This window comes from Balaenoptera physalus (assembly GCF_965194825.1).
Source record: "Balaenoptera physalus genome assembly, chromosome: 16".
In the NCBI taxonomy this organism is placed as follows: Eukaryota; Metazoa; Chordata; class Mammalia; order Artiodactyla; family Balaenopteridae; genus Balaenoptera; species Balaenoptera physalus.
In genome coordinates, this window is record NC_138898.1 from 49,787,167 (window position 1) to 49,807,992 (window position 20,826).

Sequence of the window (20,826 nt, forward strand, 5' to 3'; positions counted from 1 at the left end):
GGTTGAGAATCTGCCTGCCAATGCAGGGGACACGGGTTCGAGCCCTGGTCTGGGAAGATCCCACATGCCGCGGAGCAACTAGGCCCGTGAGCCACAATTACTGAGCCTGCGCATCTGGAGCCTGTGCTCCGCAACAAGAGAGGCCGCGACAGTGACAGGCCCACGCGCTGCGATGAAGAGTGGCCCCCGCTTGCCACAACTAGAGAAAGCCCTCGCACAGAAACGAAGACCCAACACAGCCAAAACTAAAATAAATAAATAAAAAATAAAAAATAAAAATTAAAAAAAAAAAAATTTTAAACTAAATGCCCATCAAACAGGGAAAGAATACAGCCATTCAACGACCTATTCTCTGTGGTCCCCACACACCTCCCTGATGTGTGCTCTGCTAGACTCAATCAGCAGTGCCCACAGCTGGGCCACGCACAGGGACACCCATAAGATGTGAATTTTCTGTGACGGATGATAGTCACTGATACAGGATGCTGAGTACACGGGGATTTGTTACACTATCCATCCTCTCTATGTATGTGAGTTCGAAGTTTTCTATAATACAAAGTTTTAAAAGTGTAAATTTTAGAAAAACTGCCATAATTAAAGCTGACTAACCCTTGCAATAATCAGAAATGATTATGTTCACTAAAAGAGGCAAGAAAACTAACCCAGGCAGATAAAGCAATTGCTCTAGTGCCTCAGTGGTTAGAATGGGCTGCCGATTAACTCATTAGTCTACGAAAATCACTCACATAAATTCAGTGGTAATCGAAGCTATTTAGATCTAGATTAATTTAAGAGAGCTCATGACCTTGTTTGAAAAACAAATATATTGAGTAGGAAGCATTCCCAATGGACCCACATTTTCTAGACTATATTGTAGACCCTAAGACTCAGTTCTTGTTTTGTTGTTACTAAAATTAAATTTAAATGGAATATCAAAACATAGTGAAACAAATTAATAACCAAAAACACTCTTTGAAATAACTTTATATTTTACAGATAAAATACAGAAGCATGATCCATAAACATTTATTCATTTTCCAACTCATGATTACCTTTCAAAATAATAATGTGCCAAAACTAGTTATTTGTTGTCTTCTTGATGACAGCCATTCTGACAGGTGTGAGGTGGTATCTCATTGGTGTTTTGATTTGCATTTCCCTCATGATTAGTGATGTTGAGCATCTTTTCATGTGTCTATTGGCTGTTTATATGTCTTCTTTGGAGAAATGTCAATTCAGGGTCTCTGCCCATTTTTTAATTGGATTGTTTGTTTTGTTGCTATTGAGCTGTATGGTTTCTGTATATAATCTGGAATATTAACCCCTTATCAGAGATATCATTTGCAAATATCTTCTCCCATTCAGTAGGTGGCCTTTTCATTTTGCTGATAGTTTCCTTCACTATGCAAAAGCTTTTTAGTTTGATGTAGTCCAATCTGTTTATTTTTGCTTTTGTTGCCCTTGCCTGAGGAGACATATCCAAAAATATACTGCTAAGATCAATGTCAAAGCATGTTCTGCCTATTTTCTTCTAGTTTTATGGTTTATGATAAAGACTTATGATTAAGTCTTTAATCCATTTTGAGTTTGTTTTTGTATATGGTGTAAGAAAATGGTCTAGTTTCATTCTTTTACATGGAGCTGTCCAGTTTCCCTAATACCATTTATTGAAGAGGCTGTCTTTTCCCCATTGTATAGTCTTGCCTCCTTTGTCATAGATGAACTGACCATACAAGTGTGGCCAGGGTGTGGAGAAAAGGGAACCCTCCTGCACTGTTGGTGGGAATGTAAACTGATGCAGCCACTATGGAGAACAGTATGGAGACTCCTCAAAAAATTAAAACTAGAACTACCGTAAGATGCAGCAATTCCACTTAGGGGTGTTTACCCAAAGAAAACAAAAACACTAATTGAAAGAGATATATGCACCCCTATGTTCATTGCAGCACTATTTATAATAGCCAACATATGGAAGCAACCCAAGTGCCCATCAATATATGAATGGATAAAGAAGATATAGTATGTATATATATATATATATATATATATATATATATATATACACACACACACACACACACAATGGAATATTAAGCCGCCATAAAAAAGAATGAAATCTTGCCATTTGCAACAACATGGATGGTTCTAGATGGTATCATGCTAAGTGAAGTAAGTCAGGCAGAGAAAGACAAACACCATATGATTTAACTTACATGTGGAATCTAAAAAACAAACAAACAAAGCAAAACAGAAACAGACTCATAGATACAGAGAACAAACTGGTAGTTGAGGAGGGAGGGAGGAGGTGGGAAAAGATGAATAAGACTGAGGTACAAACTTCCAGTTACAAAATAAATAAGTTACAGGAACATAATACACAGCGTAAGGAATACAGTCAATAATACCATAGTAATTTCGTACGCTGACAGATGGTTACTAGACTTATCATGATGATCATTTAGTAATGTATTTAAACGTCGAATCACTATGTTGTATACCTGAAACTAACATAGTATTATACGTTAACTATCCCTCAGTAAAATAGATAGATAAAGGTGATCTTACCAAAAAGAACACTGTTAATACCGATTAATGCTCAAAAAAGGAGGTTCTTTTAACTTTGTAAGGCACTTTCATTTGCATATGATTCCCTTATTAACCTAAACTTTTACTCAACAAAATTGTTTACAGCCTGTCAAACACAGACAATACTTCTAACTGTGAGATACAGAGGCTCTGGAGATGGGCCAGTGATTCCCAGAACCTGGAGAAATACAACAGAATAAGTAAGCCCTGAAAGACGGCTTTGCAAGCAGCTACTGAGGATTCTGGTCAACACCATCCAACTTTTGGGGAGAAAAGGAACACACAGACCTGTAAACCTCAGTGCAACTACAAGTGAACTGAAGGTCAATGGCAAGGACATGAATCCACTTCTAGATCAGCTGACTCCTGAAGGACCAAACGTCACCCACTGGTCTGTTTGAACAGACCATGTTATAAATCAGAAAGATGGTAGTTAAGGAAGTTCAGTCAGAAGAAGCCTGAGGCAGGATGACCTAAAAGACTGTCTTCTGTTGGAACCCAGCTCACTCACTTAGTGGCCGCGTCCCATGACCTTGAACAAGTTAATCAAGGAGAGAATTGAGCTTCTCCCCTCTCACGGTGGTTGTGAGGATCATACGCATGGATGCAAAGCTTAGAAACTGTTAGTTCTCAACTTTGTTTTTATTAACAATGACAGTCTGCTATTTATTATAATCCTCCTTCATGTATAACTTCATTTTTCAAAAGCAAGGTTTACTTTTAGAGTTATACATTTCTCCACCCCTCTCCCTCAAAAAATTCTCAACACTTTTTTTTTTTTAATTTTTATTGGAGTATAGTTGATTTACAATGTTGTGTTAGTTTCAGGTGTACAGCAAAGTGATTCAGTTATACATATACATATATCCACTCTTTTTTTTTTTTACATTCTTTTCCCATTGGGCTATTACAGAGAATTGAGTAGAGTTCCCTGTGCTATACAGCAGGTTCTTATTAGTTATCTATTTTAGATATAGTTCAACACTTCTTTTTTTTTTTAAGCATTTTATTTTATTTTTAAAATTTTATTTATTTTTTTAACATCTTTATTGGAGTATAATTGCTTTACAATGGTGTGTTAGTTTCTGCTTTATAACAAAGTGAATCAGCTATACATATACATATATCCCCATATCTCTTCCTTCTTGCGTCTCCCTCCCTCCCACCCTCCCTATCCCACCCTCTAGGTGGTCACAAAGCACCGAGCTGATCTCCCTGTGCTATGTAGCTGCTTCCCACTAGCTATCAGTTTTACATTTGGTCAACACTTCTTTTTTAAAAAAAGAAACTTCTGGAAAGAACAGCAGAGCTACTATGCAAAGAGAGAAGAGAGTTTAGAAGTTGATGACTCCGTGTCTGGCTAACTTGTAAATAAGCAGACTGGCTGTCTGTTGAGCTGATTTACCTCTCCTATTATTATACGCCCCTGGTAAGTAAAATTACTTGTATTTCATAAGCTGCTTTCATTTTTTAGCATATTTTTATTTCACACTCAAAACACCAAACTCAACTTTCAAATATTCGTATACATTAGATCAGTATTTAAGTTCAAGCAAAGATAATTCATGAATCTGGTCACTATTCTTCAATTAATATTAGGTGACATGGTACTCAGGCACAATATATTTGTTAAATGCCGCATCCGCAAAAATTACATTTCTGCTCAATATTATGTAACAACCTAAACGCGAAAAGAATTTGAAAAAGAATAGATACATGTATATGTATAACTGATTCACTTTGCTGTACACCTGAAACTAACACATCATTGTTAATCAACTATACTCCAGTATAAAATAAAAAGTTTAAAAAAATTACATTTCTAAAGCAAGTCAGCCAACACCTGCTCCGAGCACCTGTCCTCCAACCCTGGTGCCACGGTCCCTCCCACGTGGGGGTGCCCACAGCTGAAGGGGCCAGTGCACTCCCCAAAGAGACCCAGGTGCCCGAGGGGGCTGGGAAGGTTGGCCCTGTGAGGGGCCCTCTACCTGGCATCCTTGACCCCACGTCCTTCAAGACTACACCCAAGATGAGGTACCCACACAGCGACACATTTCACGAAGCTGGGCCCAGGAAGTCACTGCATGCATCCCCAGAAGGGTCTCCTCACCCCTCACCACCTGCCGAGGCCTCCAGGCTGCACCTGGCTTGGTCCAAAGGCTGGATGGGCCCCTCCAGGCTCAGTCCGCTGGTTCCCAAACAGGAGCCAAGCAGGAACCAGAAAGAAAAAGCATTGCCTAAGGATCTGATTGCCTTATTCTTCCTAGGAGCTCCTCTACCAGACTGAAAACATAAAACATAAAACATAAATGAGACTTTTCCCTCACCGCTTTAGAGAATATTTCACTCTTACAACTATTATTTTCCAGGTAACATTTAATGAGAATCCCCCAAAATGCCTAGAAGTGCACTTAATGTTAAGGATGGGGATATGGGGATATATATCCTTATATATGCATATAAGGATATGCAACGACTTGAACACAGAATCACTCTATCTGAGTGCCCGCACGCTGTCCCCTTGGCCACAGCTGCTGATGGTACCACGCAAGTTCCAGCTCAGCTGACAGCCAGGACTCCCTCCCTCAAGCAAGCACTGAGGGTCTTTTTGGCCCGGGGCCTTCTCAGAAGTCACGGGAACCTGCTGGCCTGCCTGGAAGGTCAACAGGGGTGGGCACCAGTAGTTAAAGGCCCCATCTCCATCCTCTGGACAGACAACCCCGGAGGGCATTCTGCACCCCCTTTAATAAGTGGGCTGGTCAGAAATACCGCAGATGCACATCTGTCTCTGTATAACTGTAAGAATCTGCTGAGCCCCATGCCCTAACCCTTTGGAGCGGCTCTTGGTCTCGATCTTGTGATGCCTCAAAAGGAGGAATTCTTACCAGATCCAACAAGAACAGTGGTTTTCAGCATTAGCTGCATGTTGGCATCTCCTGGGGAGCTTTGAGAAGCTCTGATGCTCAGATCACCCCCCAGAACCATCACACTGACCTGTCTCAGGTGGGGCAGGCTGCCTAGGGCTCACCCTCTACCAGGACCCAGGAGTTCCAACCTAACCAGGAATACAGTCGGCGGAGCCCCGCAGGGAGGGCCAGAAGATGCAGAGACTCTCAAGGGGACCAGTCTTGAGAGGTTTAAGATAAATCCTCTCTTAACAGACTGGCGGCTGCCAGAAACGTGGGGTGGGGGATGGGCAGAGTGGATAAAAGGGGTGAAAAGGTACACATTTTCGGTAATAAAATAAATAAGTCCTGGATGTAATGTACACCATGGTGACTATAGTTATTAATACTGTACTGCATATTGGAAAGTTGCTAAGAGAACACATCTTAAGAGTTCTTATCACAAGAAAAAAGAAATGTGTAACTATATATGGAGATGGATGTTAACTGGACTTGTGATCATTTCACAATATATACAAATATTGAGTCATTATGTTGTACATCTGAAACTAATATAATGTCATGTGACAATTATATCTCAATTTTTTAAAAAAGATAAATCCTCTCTTTACCAGAATGTATGAGAGATGGCAGGTCCCTGAGAGTGGGAGGCAGATAAATGAACTACATACCAACAGATAGTCTTTGCTTTTATATAACTGGAATCACACTACATGGAGATGTGCTTGCTTCATACAATAACAGAGCTGCTATGTTTTTCACACAAGTTCATAGATCGCTACTGCGTTCAATTTTTTAAAACGAACCAGCCAGTTGTCATAACACCTTTGATGAAAACCCACCTCGTGCACGCTATCTTTATTACAAACCAAACTTCTCATAGACAATTGGTCTCCCTTTCAGGCCTCTCATCTCCTTGGTGATAGGTTTCTTGCTCAGCCAGCACCATCTGTTTTTATTAACTGTAACGTTGTAATACATCTTATACTTAGGAAGGCCAGTACACTCAGTGAGATTTTTTTTAAATTACATTTATCTCTTTAATTCCACTGGAATTTATTTTAAGGTATAGTAAAAAGTAAGGATGTTGGGCTTCCCTGGTGACGCAGTGGTTGAGAGTCTGCCTGCCAATGCAGGGGACACGGGTTCGAGCCCCGGTCTGGGAAGATCCCACATGCCACGGAGCAGCTGAGCCCGTGAGCCACAACTACTGAGCCTGTGCGTCTGGAGCCTGTGCTCCGCAACAAGAGAGGCCGTGACAGTGAGAGGCCCGCGCACCACGATGAAGAGTGGCCCCCACTTGCCGCAACTAGAGAAAGCCCTCGCACAGAAACGAAGACCCAACACAGCCAAATAAATAAATAAATAAATAAATAAAAGAACTGTCTAAAAAAAAAAAAAGTAAGGATGTAAAATGATTAATTTTTCCATAATTGCCAACCAGTTGCCCAATTACTGCTTATTGTTGAATCCCTCCTCTGCCCTTAATGTGTAATGCCTACTTTATAACATGTCATATTCTTACACAGTAAATATCAAATATTCAATTCTGAACTGCCTTCCCTTATTCGGTGGAAGATCCCTGCCCTTTGGGAACTTATATTCTAGCAGGGGAAATAAACGATAATTTTTTTAGGTAACCGAAAGTTACAGTTATAATATTTTAGAAGGTGATAAATCTTAAAAAAAGAGCAAGAAGTGGGGCGGGTAGGAGGCCCTGGAAGTACATAGCAGGCTGGGGTCAGGGGTAGGCTGCAGTACGATGCTGGGTGATCAGGGTGGGGGCCGGGAGCGTGGGCGCTGGGGGGAGGAAGAAGAGGAGCAGATTGTAATATGACAGCGGGCGCAGGGCTGACTTCACGGGCGTGTGATCACAGCAGGCACACGGGGTCTCGTGCTCAGAGGCCCTGCACTTGGTCCTCTGCTCTGCCACCGCCATCGTGAAATTCTTAATCATTTTATCTTCGACTCCTGTGTTTTGCAGCAGAGTCCAGTGGGACGAGGGAGCATGCGTGTGAGCAGAGCAGATGTGCACACGACGTGTGTCTGCCGCCCCATCCACACACAGCATCCTGGAGCACACGGTGTCAGGGAGCAGGTGTCAGGTGAGCGTGTCAGGTCCAGGACTGAGGAAGCGGGGTGCTGATAGCCCGGAGAGGCCACGATTCCCACTGAACCAGAACTTGCTTTGAATGCAGAAAGCAGGCGATAGTGTTTAGGGTGAAGGTCTGACGTGGCCACTCCGCTCTCACCCTTGTCCAGAGAGGGCTCACTTCCACCCTGGTCTCTTTCAGGGCCTTGGGGACAAATGTGAGTAGGTACCCATTACACTGGCACTTCCCGGCCTACAGACCTGCAGCAGCAGCCTGAGGTCCCAGACGGCATCACTTCAAAGGCCGAATACTCTGCATCCCTAGAAAGGATGCAGGAAAAACCCTCAGGATTACTATCCACACCGGAATCCTCATGTGATGACTGAAACACGTGATGTCCACTCTGCTGTATGCTAAAATGCTGACACAGAACTTCAAACACACGGACGATGAATCCCCGGGAGCCCCAGATGAGCTTCCTGGTTGTGGTTACTATTGCTGCCACTGTCTTTCAGGATGTGAGCCTTTTTCTCCTTTTTCTACCCACAATCCAGGTATCAGGACTTAAAAAGTGAAAGCCACATTCCCACCAAACACAACTTTAGCCAGGAACAGGAGTCCAAAGCAGTTTAAATGTTAAGAAACCTCCGTGGTTCCTTTTACTCCACTATTAATAGACAGGCCAGGAGGAATGTTATTTAGCATTAAAAGCAAAACCCAGGAAACACCCACCGACAGAACACAGAGACTTCACTTCTAGGTACTGAGACCATGTCTCTCTCCTAAACTTGTAGGAGCTGGTGTTTGAGTGGATCACGCTTTTCTACTCCTGGGGAGAAGACACAGCCGGCCACACGCTTGCTTCCGGCCGAGGCTGTAAACAGTCGAGGACTCTGCAGTCCAGGGTGGCCCGCAGAGCTCTCCCTGCAGGTGTGGGTGGGGATCAGGAGACAGCGCGTTTCCATTCCCACAGGTGAAAAACGAGACGCTTCAACAAAACTCAAGAGGCTGCCTGTCACTGCCGCGTCTCTCTAAGCCCTGAATTTATGGACTTATTTATCTTTGGAGAATTCTGTTTCCCGTGGCTTGTGAAGCCAGCTGGGCTCTGACCTGATTCCCTCCCTCTCCTTCCCTTGATTTGCCAAACGTCACGCGTGAGCACAGAGCTGATTTATCACAGGTCTATGCTGGGGCCTGAGGCAGGCTCGGAATGAACTCCTGAAGGCACTTTTCACGTCACCTGACGCCAGAGCCAAGGAACGGACCCAGCTGAGAGGTGAGTCTCCCCAGGGGCCAAGCAAGTCTTTCAAGTCCATTATCCTTAACCTTCGGTGATTCCTCCTCCTGTCTTGTTTCATTAAATTCTATTAAGAGAGACATGAAGAAAGACTAAAAGGAAAGCTGGCTGCGCCTATGTGGTAGTTTATTCCCAGTTCACATCTGGGTGGTAGGCCCACATTTTCTGCTTTGTAAATCTGACTGGTTTTCCCAAAATACCTCTCTCTTAATAAAGCTACACACTTTTTTTTTTCGGCCGCACTGCACGGCATGTGGGATCTTAGTTCCCCAACCAGGGATGGAACCCTCACCCCCTGCAATGGAAGCTCGGAGTCTTAACCACTGGACCGCCGGGGAAGTCCCTAAAGCTACACACTTTTGAGGCAATTTCATCATTAACAATAATCCTCACTCAGTGAGACAGTAACGTTGAGCAAGTGTCAGTAAAACTCCCATTTACTGACTGGGATGACAACTTTACCAACTTAAAGATTCTAGACCCAACATTCACACTGGCTAAAGTTGAGTGTTGTTATATTACTCTCCATACGTTCAGCATGTTTGAAATATTTCAAATTTTAAAAATAATAATAAAAGTCTGTTGCCTCGAAAATCTACATCCACAAAAGAAATGTAAACAAGGATTTTTTTTTTTTTTTTAAGAGATTGGAGTTTATTTATTTATTTATTTTTGGCTGTGTTGGGTCTTCGTTGCTGTGCGAGGGCTTTCTCTAGTTGCGCCAAGTGGGGGCCACTCTTCATCACGGTGCGCGGGCCTCTCACTATCGCGGCCTCTCTTGTTGTGGAGCACAGGCTCCAGACGCGCAGGCTCAGTAATTGTGGCTCACGGGCCTAGTTGCTCCGCGGCATGTGGGATCTTCCCAGACCAGGGCTCGAACCCGTGTCCCCTGCATTAGCAGGCAGATTCCCAACCACCATGCCACCAGGGAAACCCCAAGGATGATTTTTACATCATTGTTAGTAACAGCAAAAAACTGCCAACAACCCCTAAGTCCATCAAAAGGAGAACAGCTAATCAAAGGCAGTGTATTCACATGACAGAATCAATCCTGTCTTGCAGTTAAAATGAATGAACTAGTTGTAGATGTAACAACACAAACAACATTGCTGGTGGGGAAAGCAGCCTGTTTCAGGACAGTAAATGTAGAACAATACCAACAATACCATGGAGGTCAAGGGCATGTGCACACACACATGTGCATGTATGTACACAATCCATCCTGAATGTAATCCTAAGGAAACCCAAATTGAGAGACATTTTCAAAATAACTGACCTGTACTCTTCCAAAGAGTCAAGGTTATGAAAGCCAAGGAGAGACCAAGGAACTAATGTAGAATGAAGGAAACTAAAGACGTATGACAATTGAATGCAACATGATTCTGAACAACTGCAAAAGACCAGCTATTGGGATAACCGCTAAAACATGAATGGGGTCTGAGGACTGGATGGTATTAAAATGCCAATGATAGTTTGTCTGATTTTTTTTTCGGCCACACCACACAGCTCGTGGGGTCTCAGTTCCCCAACCAGGGATCAAACCCGTGCCCCCTGCAATGGAAGTGTGGAGTCTTAACCACTGGACCGCCAGGAAATTCCCTAGTTTTTCTGATTTTAATGGAGGTTTGGGGGTTCTATAAGAGAATGTCTTTGCTTGCAGGAAATATAGACTAACATGTTCAGGGGTGATGGGGTATCAGGTCAGCAACTTACTCTCATGTGGCTCAGGGAAAGTCACTGGTACTGTTCTTCCAACTTGCCTGCAACTAAAACCTTACGACATTCACTTTACACCATATATAAAAATTAAGTGAAAATAAACATGAAAGGCTAAATTATAAATCTCTTAAAAGAAAATATAGGAGGAAACCTTCATGACATTGGATTTGGCAACAATTCCTTGGATATGATACCAATAGCACTGTCCACAAAAGAAAAAATAAATTGTACTTCATCAAAATGTAAAACTTTTGTGCATCAAAGGATACTATTAAGAGTGAAAAGGCAACTCACAGAATGGGAGAAAATATTTTCAAATCATATACCTGATAAAGGGTTAATATCTAGAATAGATTAAAAAAAAAAAACTCCTACAACTCAACAAAAAAACAGCCCAATTCAAAAATGGGCAAAGCACTTGAGTAGATATTTCCCCAAACAAGACACACAAATAGTTATTAAGCACATGAAAAGATGCTCAACATCCCTGGGCATTAGGAAAATGCAAATCAAACCCACAATGAGGGCTTCCCTGGTGGCGCAGTGATTGAGAATCTGCCTGCCAATACAGGGGACACGGGTTCGAGCCCTGGTCTGGGAAGATCCCACATGCCGCATAGCAACTAGGCCCGTGAGCCACAACTACTGAGTCTGCGCGTCTGGAGCCTGTGCCCCGCAACAAGAGAGGCTGCAACAGTGAAAGGCCCGCGCACTGTGATGAAGAGTGGCCCCCACTCGCCGCAACTAGAGAAAGCCCTCGCACAGAAATGAAGACCCAACACAGCCAAAAATAAATAAATTTTTAAACAAAACAAAACAAACAAACAAAAATAAACCACAGTGAGATATCACCTCATACCCATTAGGGTGACTACTATTAAAAAAAAAAAAAAAAAAAACAGGAAATAACAAATGTTAGGGAGGATGTGGAGGAATTGGAACCCTTGGGCACTGTTGGTGGGAATATTAAATGGTGCAGCCACTGTGGAAAATGATAGGGCAAATCCTCAAAAAATTAAACAAAGAATTATGAATATGATCCAGCAATCCCATTTCTAAGTATATACCAAAAAAAATTGAAAGCAGGGTCTCAAACAGGTATTTGTACACCCATGTTCATAGCAGCACTATTCACAATAGCCAAAAGTGGAAATAACCCAAATGTCCATCAACAGACAAATGAATAAACAAAATGTGGTCTATACATACAATGCAATATTATTCAGCCTTAAAAAGGAATGAAATTATGATACGTGCAACAACATAGATGAACTCTGAATACATTATGCTAAGTGAAATAAGCCAGGCACAAAGACAAATATTGCACAATCCTACTTATGGTGGGTCTCTAGTAGTCAAATTCAGAGACAGAAAGTAGAATACTGGTTACCAGGGGCCGGGGGCAGGGGAGAATGGGGAGTTAGTGTTTAAGCGGTAGAGGATAGTTTAGGAAGATGAAAAAGTCCTGGAGATGGATGGTGGTGATGACTGCAAAACAATGTTAACGTTCTTAATGGCAATGAACTGTACACCCAAAAATGGTAAAATGATTAAAATGGTAAGTTTATGTATATTTTACTACAATTTTTTAAAAAAACATATGACATACACACACCAACAGATACCATGTATTTTCTATGAGTATGTGTAAAATGTGCATAAACATATTTTTATTAAGTCTAGAAGAAAACATATGGCGCTTATTAATGGTGTTACCTCTGGGAATGAAAGATATAGTCAAAAGCAACGTTAATGTATCTTAAACTTCTGGTTAAACTTCTAATTTTTTAAAAGATATTGATTTTATATATTATATGTAACAAAAAATGATAATAAAGATGTTATTTTATGGGTTCATGAGAAAAACAGAAGACAGGAAAAGAACTGTTTCCAAAAAAATATCTTTCTACCCCGGAATACTATAAAAACTTACTAATAAAAAAAATAACATTTCTGGGCTTCCCTGGTGGCTCAGTGGTTAAGAATCTGCCTGCTAATGCAGGGGACACGGGTTCAAGCCCTGGTCTGGGAAGATCCCACAGGCCGTGGAGCAACTAAGCCCATGCGTCACAACTACTGAGCCTGCGCTCTAGAGCCCGCAAGCCACAACTACTGAAGCCCGTGCACCACAACTACTGAACAAGAGAAGCCACCACAATGAGAAGCCCACGCACCACAATGAAGAGTAGCCCCCGCTCGCCACAACTAGAGAAAGCCTGCACACAGCAACGAAGACCCAACGCAGCCAAAAATAAAAAATAAATAAAAATTTTTAAAAATAATAATGATCACATTTCTAACTTGGTACTTTCCAGTCAATACACTGCTGGCAAGAAATTTTTTAAATGAAATTTTTTAAATGACAATAAGAGACTCTTCCCTGTAGAAAACGAAGGGGGCAAAGGGACAACATAAAATGAAAAAAAAAAAAGGAATCCACAGGGCATAAAGCCAGATGAAGTCTGGATTTTGAAATGAAATCTTATAGAAACTGTCCTTATCCCCCAAGGTTTCATGAGCCAGCAACGACACCGACAGTTAACAGCGGCCTCTGCCCTCCGAGCTGTCAAAGCGCCTTGGCTCCCTGACAGACCCTGGCTCGGCCCCCCACCCCCGTGGACACCGTGACCCCATGGGGCAGGAGGGGTGGAAATGCAAACAAGGCCACAAATTAGCTCTTCCTGTCCCACACAAACGGAAGCTGCAGGCTGCACTTTCACAGTTAAAAATGGAAAAAGAAACTGACTTCACATTTTATGGAAAGTCGTCAAAGGAATACATTTTCTGTGAAGAATCTTCATGGAAGAGCTATTCTTCTGCGTTTCATATTGACAAAAATAACGAAGGCTGGGGAACAAGGCAGGCAAAAGCAGCCGCTGTGAGATTCTGGATCTGTCACCAGCGAGGGGTACCCGGTATCCGGGCTGGACCACCTCCTCCAGCCCTGGAGCTGCTGCGCCCTCCTGACAATTACTCCCCATAATTCCTAAGAGCAGTGAACACCGGGAGACACACTCTTCCAAAAATAAACCCTTTCTTTTCTCTGACAAGCTCTGAACTCTTAGAAACTGCCCTGACAATATAAGCTAAAATGGTACATATAAATCAAATTCAATATAAATGTTGATTCTTGGGCTTTTCACAATTTCTTCTTATAATTAAAGTTTTTTGCATTAAGGGGAAAGCTGGGCCATAGTGAAGCATCACGCTGACCTGAAGACAGGGAACTGAATGCCTAAAATCTGCTCTTTTTGAACCGCATCAAAAAGAGGTTCTGGTTTAGCGTCCAGCTTGTGCCCCGGGTCACTCAGGACCAGGGCAAGTGTCACACCCCTTGATGACGAAATGTCTGATCTTAACCTAGAAACTCAAAGAAGCTTGGAATCCCCTCACCGTCCTGCACGGAAGGCAGGAATAGGGCCCTTCCTGTAGTGACCGGTGGGGGCTGGACTTTGCAGAGTGTCCTGACGTTCACACCACGGGATAAAAGATTTCCAACACGAGTCTTTACTAGGGAAGCTCCGCTGGGGGTGGCAGAGCGCCAGGGCGGCCGAGACCCTCCAGGGGCGTCCAGATCCTGTCCACAGCTCTTGGCCACCAGCTGCAGGACCTCCTAAATGCCCCCCCACCTCTGCCCCGGCCAGCTCTACAATCCAGTCTCAGCCAGCTCTGTGAACACACACACACACACACACACACACACACACACACACACACACACACACACACACACGTAACCCTCTAGTAACCCTCCAGCTTGCTGCCAGTAAAACCCACACTACTCACCCTGGCCGTGAGGCCGGGGTCATGGCTCTGCCTTCGCGTCCCCTCTCTCCCTGCACCCCCGACCTCCCCCTACCACTCCCGGGGCTCTGCACCCGCCAGCCCCTCCGTCCAGCACACTCCTCCCCATCTCCACGTGGCGGCCCCCCAGCTCAGCATCCGCACCCCCAGCTCCTGTGCTGGAGGTGGCCCCTCCCAGCAGCCCTCTCTACACTTCTGCCAGCTTTGATTTCTTTATAATATTACAGTTTTAAATTATACTTTCTTGTGTATGTTTCCCACTAGAATGCAAGCACCATGAGGGCACAACTTTGCCCAGCGCTGTTCGCGATGCCAGGCCAGCAGCAGCGCGCACCCTGTGAGTACCTGCTGGGTGGGCAGATGAGTGGGTGGTAGGTAGGGGAGTGGACAGATGGATGGACACAAGGGTGGAAGGATAGATGGAGAAATGAACAAACAAACTAACAAAGGAGAAACATGGCTGGTATTCAGTCCGTGGACCACACCACGCACTGAGGGCTCAAAGGCAGGAAGGCCTTGCCTGGATGGCACTGAGGTGAGCGCCTTGGATGAAGCACTGTCTGAAACAGACCTTAAAGATGGGGAAGACAGCAACAGGTAAAGAGCGAGGGAATTCATTTCAGGGGGATGAACAGAAGCACAATATTCAAGAAACAGTAAATAACCTGCAGGAAACAAGTCCTACAGCTCAATGCGAAAAGCCTTTACCATAAACCCAACAAGTAATGCACCATAAAAGATGAACGTTTAACAATGTCCCACGTGTGTTTAAACGAAAGTGATTACTCAACTGCCCATGAGGCCTTGACATCATGCATCTCATTAAACTGCAATTCTCCAAGCAAAGACTGAGGTGCTGATCGTCCCGGGTTTTTATTCTAGTCCAATCAATAAGCCGACCAGTGAGTAAGGCATTCCATGTCTGGTACCCGAAAAACCAAGAGAACTATAAATTGCTTTTCAACTAAAAACTCTAAGAGGCTACAGCACTACAATCTCGCCCACACTTAGGGTTCATCTCTCTTAAGAAACAAGTTATTCCACTAGCACAGGCCTCAGTGACGCTCAGCAGAGGGCCTGTCATCCGTCACGAACGTGCTGAGCCGCTGTCACTCTACTGGCTTTTCCTGACACATCTGTAATTGCGTTGAGAAGGCCCCGTGCCCTGGGAATATTTCCATCACCGCTGGGGGGTGGGGGATGGGTACTGAGGGGCGGTGATGAATGACAACGGCCTCATATGTGACCTCAATAATCAAGCCCAGCCAGCCTGCTTCCTGGCAGCTGCAGTAACACAGGTTGTAAAGTATTTTTAGACATTTCAGCTGGGGATGGAGCGTGGTGCAGAAGAGACCAACGCCTGGAGCAGATTAAAATGGCAACGCCCGACTGTCCAGTTGCCTCCGGCCCAGCAGTTCTTCTACATCAGTGTCCTTGCGGGGCACAGGAAGAACTGGTTAAAAACACAAACCTGCTACTCTTCTGCCTTCCACGTCCAGACACGCCAGGAACTCGGATGCAGAAAACCTGGGGGCGGGGGGTGGGGTGGGGTGGTGTCCAAGACTCCTCCCTTTAATACAAACCCTCGGTGGCTTAAAGTCGGTGGTCCTGAGTGACTCTGGTGGAGAGAGAATAGTAATCCTTGAACCCAACTGCCCCTGGCCCCCCAAGCATCTTCACTTCCTTGGGGCCTTCGGAGGGTCTGATGAAAGCCCTGGAACCTCCCAGCAAAAGCACTGGCGCGCACAGACACAAAGAAAACCTGGGTGAGCCCAGGGTGGTTCATGAACCCCTAAAAGCCCACTTGACCCAATTCACACCCCACCCTCCCATCTTGACCTTATCTTAAAGAGCAATCAGATTCAAAAAAAGATAAACCCTTGGTCAGTAAGGCTGACAAATGTTGGCAAAACACCTCTGGGTAGTTAAGGGTTTTATTTATTGAGCAGTCCTTTTTAAAAAAATTATAGGAAGAGCTTCACTTTTTATTTCTTTGACTTCCAGATCATTCTTCTCTCTCTGTTAGTAACGCAGATGTTTGAACAAGGCTTTCTACAAAATACCGCTGACTGTCCGAACGTTTTTCTACAATTACCCAGGACTATGAAGCTCCTAATAAATTAGCTAAAAAGCTAAGAATTCCCAATTATAATCCTGAGTCTGGATGATTACATTACTGCTGTGCTCAATGTATAATCCCTGGCAGGATAAACTTTACCTCCCTCCCTTGGGAATAAAGAAAGATGCTAGTTAATCTTCAGTAGGCCAACTCAGTAACCTAAGGAGTTTGTTTTTCTAACACATCCCCAAATGAGATTAGAAGATTAAAATAACTAAGAATCTGCCCAAAACACATACACAGGAACAAACAAAGCCCTTAAGCCTTAAATGCACTAACCCATTAGTGCCCTGAGAGAGTTATTTTAAGCAAAACAGATGTTTTTCTCTAGTTGGAGATTAAGAAATGTTTCATGTGTCGAAGGTGGAAGAGGAGAAGATTGCAGTTTTTAATTTACCAGCCGTATTCCAATAGCAGGAAACAAACTCTTTTCAGTTTTCACAATTTCGGTGACCCATTATGGATTGAAGAAGCAAAGATGAAGGTGAGTCGACTGATCAATTCATCAATGGGTCTCCAGGCAGAGCCAGTCATGTATCTCTTGGAAAGGCTTCTTTTTAACTCTATGGTATATACTGAGTTTGGACAACCATCTATATAAAAACAAATTAAAATGCTAAAACAAAAGCAAGCCCTCGCAGCTCCCCAACTCGGAAGAAGCCAGCCTGGGTGGAAACTTCTACGAGGCTCCCAACCCTTCCGACCAGCCAGACACACATGCCCCGGGCAGGGCGCCCGTGCACTGATGGCACCCAGCAGGGGCCCTGGCTGCTCGAGCAGAGAAGCCCCCCAGCCTCCACACCCGACCCCTGGCCAGACGGTTATGCAGGAAAGTGGATGTTCGCGCTGAAAGGATGAGAAAACCAGCAGTGACGCCCGCAGCCCCAGCGGTCTGGCAGGTGCCAGCCCTGCCCCGTCGGGAAGGCTTCCGTACAAGGTGAGGTCCCGGGACTCAAGGTCACCAGCACACCCAAGGTGACACGGTGACAAAGATGAACACGAGCAGCAACAAAAACTCTGTGATGAAGCTCTTGCTAAGTTCCCGCTTTTGTCTTAGTAACACTTCAGTATAAACAAGGCAGGACCCTCAGTCATCATTTGTCCAATAAATCAACGTGACACAATGAACCAGCGACTGGAGTGAAGGACAGGATCCAGTGCCACTGTGGCAACCAGACCCAGAAGCTCGCTCTGTGGCCCGGCTCAGGCCACGCAAAACCTCACGCTGACACCAACAGAGACCGGGGAGTTCGCACCAGAGTTCAAGCCTAAAACAGGACGAAAAAGGGAGTACGTACATTTAAGTAAACGTTCTTCCATGAAGAAATGCAAACGTACGGGCATCAGTATAACTCTTCCTTATATTCAGAACACTTCTCGTCAGACCGTCCCTCATACTGAACTGTGCGGTAACTCAGACCCACCTTTGTGCACCTGCGGGGGGGCTGCCACCTGTGTCCTGGCCTGTCCTCCGCTTCACCTTCTGCATTCTGCAGCACGTGTTACTGAAAAGTACGGGTAAATGAGGCTGACCGGCGTTCCCTCCGCACCCCCTCTCTAGCCCACACATTTCCTCCTGACCCCACAGATGACCCTACAGAAGCCACCAGTGTCTCAATCTCGACGTCCCAAGGTTTCAGGGCAAAGGGATGGGTGCTTGCTGATAAGACGAGTGCAGAGAAAGTTACAGGCCAAGTGAGGGTGATAATCAGAGAAGCATGAAATGAAAAGCTCTGGCACCATTCTTCACTGGTCAACTTAGCCAAGAGATCTGTCAATAAACACATGAGCCAGTTCAAGGATGTGTATTTGAAAGTTCATTTTTTCAGCTCCTTCCAGCCTTTCGATTCAGTGAGGTTTACAAGCTCACTAAATCAATGAAAATATAAATACTTAATGGCAACACTGTGAACTAGGTGGGCCCTGGGCCCCAGGAAAGAGCCCTCCAATTACGAAATGCCCTCCTGGCGGGGAGAAGCCCCCCACCTGCTCTCACCATGTGCAATCCCAACCCCGTGAGACTCAGGAAACCTCCCCCCTCCAAGGGAAAGCAATTAAGATGAAAACAAGAGCAACAGTAAGCTTCTCCCCTCGGGCGGACTGGCAAGGGTGTTGAAATTTCCCTGTATCTAGCCACCCACGGAAGAACTCACGCACTAGCCGATCTTCTCTACGTTATAATCAGGATGTTCCTGCCAGAACCATGTTCTTCCACAAAAGTGCCACGGGGAAGACAGCCTCTGTCTGGTGGCTCTGCTACTGCTTCCACCGCCTGTTCTTGGAGGGCTGTCCCTCAGAGCGAGCACTACCCCTCTTCTTCCACTTTCTCTCCGTCGGGAACATCAGGGGACCCACGCTGCAGCCCCTACTGCGCTGGGCACGGTGCCCATGCAGCCATGGGAAACGTGCAGGGGCTGCCACTTCCAGACACGAGCAGAGCCCTGGTTAAGGCGGGCACACAACTAGTTGCCTTTACCAGCCCAGTCTTCACCAGCAGTAGCTGCATCACCCATAAATAGAGCTCTGGGACTCTTAAAAACAGGATGGGACTCTTAAAAACAGGAATTTAGCCCTATTTCAAGTGCAAGTTTGGAAACAACAACTGAGAATGCCTCCTCCCCCCACCTCACATCCTTAAAGGTCAGCAAAACCAACAGTCTCCTGGGAGTCCAGGCCAGCTCTGTGGCAACGGCACTGCCAGAAGGACATTCACAGACATACAGCTCACGGGCCCAGGACACACGACTCCAGAACAAACTGCACCCCAGGCTCAGCCCCAGGCAGTGAAAAAGACTCAGAGCAATGGGACGAGTGGCTGACGGGGGCTCACTGGGGTTGAGGGGTCAGAGGATACCCTCCGAGGAGGAGACAAACGCTGAGACAGAGTCCAGAGGCAGGGGAAGCGGGGGTCTTGAGGGGGCTGGTGCAGAGCAGGCCGTGAGCCACAGCAGCCGGGCACGTGGCTCAGGTTGGAACCCAGATGTCTCTGGAAGGCACTGAGGGGTTTAAGGCAGAGCATGAAGTGGTGTGCCTGTGATGTGTCCCAAGTTGTCGGACACTGTCCTTTACCCCCATCACTGTCAAGAACCTTCCAGATTTATGCTGCCCTGAATCTGTCTCCGGAGCAGGGACCAGGTCACGGCACTTCCTCCCCCCCCAACACACTGTCACACACTAAAAAGACACCTGATGCCTAAATACACACACACACACACACACACACACACACACACACACACACAAAAGGACCTACTGTAGAGCAGGGAGCTATATTCAATATCCTATAATGAACAATAATGGAAAAGAATATGACAAAGAATAGATATATGTATATGTATAACTGAATCACTCTTCTATACGGCAGAAACTAACACAACATTGCAAATCAACTATACTTTGATTAGGAAAAAAAAAAGCACACACACACATTGTTCATTTGTTCAGGTTTAAAGAACCTGTATTTTAAAACACAACACAAAAGTGAACGAATCAGCTATAAGCCCGAAGAGGAAACCTGTTCTTACTGAGAGGGGAAAGGCAGACAGGCCACCCCCAGAGCCCCCTGTGCCTGCCTATCAGTACCTCCTGACAGCTCGGGGACAGAGATCTGGGCAGTTTATAGGGTCTGAGGCTTCTGGAGTCCATTAACTAGAACAAGTAATTGAAATTGACTCAGGACAATTCCTGCATTTGAAGAGAAAGCTCCTAAAAGATTCAGAACTAACGAAACTAACTTTCTTATCGTTAACAAGTTAGCATGGCCTGTTAATAAGTTTAAATGGTGTCTTTTTCTTTACGGTAAAGAAGAAAAGAGGGGGTGCTTGCTCAAGAAGGTTGAAGAGCCTAAAGATTTCATGTATTGTTCTATCACTTCTAGAAAAATATTTACAATGAAAAAAACTTGACTAAATTTTCTCTCCAAATACAGTTGAAGCAGAATAATAAATCAAAACAACAAAACAGTGATCAAATAAAAGCAGAGGGAGAACAGCCGGGGGCAAGAGGAAACCGGGAGAGGCCGGTATCCTGCGAAACCAGGTGAAGATGAACCTGTCAAGTGCACAACCTCAGTGTAACCACAGGGAAGGAAACGGAGGAACATTCTACAGAACCAGCAGACCAGAGCCACGAGGACCGGGAAAGGCCGTAAACACCACGTGGGATCCCAGACTATCCTGAAACAGATGAAGGACACTAGAGAAAACTAGTGAAACTTAAGTAAGGTTGTAGCGTAGCCAACAGCATCGTATCAATATTAACGTCAACATTTTGATGAGCAAACTGTGATTACATAAGACGGGA

At 44.8% G+C, this 20,826-nt stretch overlaps 1 protein-coding gene across 5 annotated transcripts in view; it reads right to left on the reverse strand.

Annotated features, from left to right (window-relative positions):
• DTD1 (D-aminoacyl-tRNA deacylase 1) overlaps positions 1 to 20,826 on the reverse strand; it is a 111,488-nt gene that overhangs the window by 60,332 nt on the left and 30,330 nt on the right. The window lies entirely within an intron of this gene.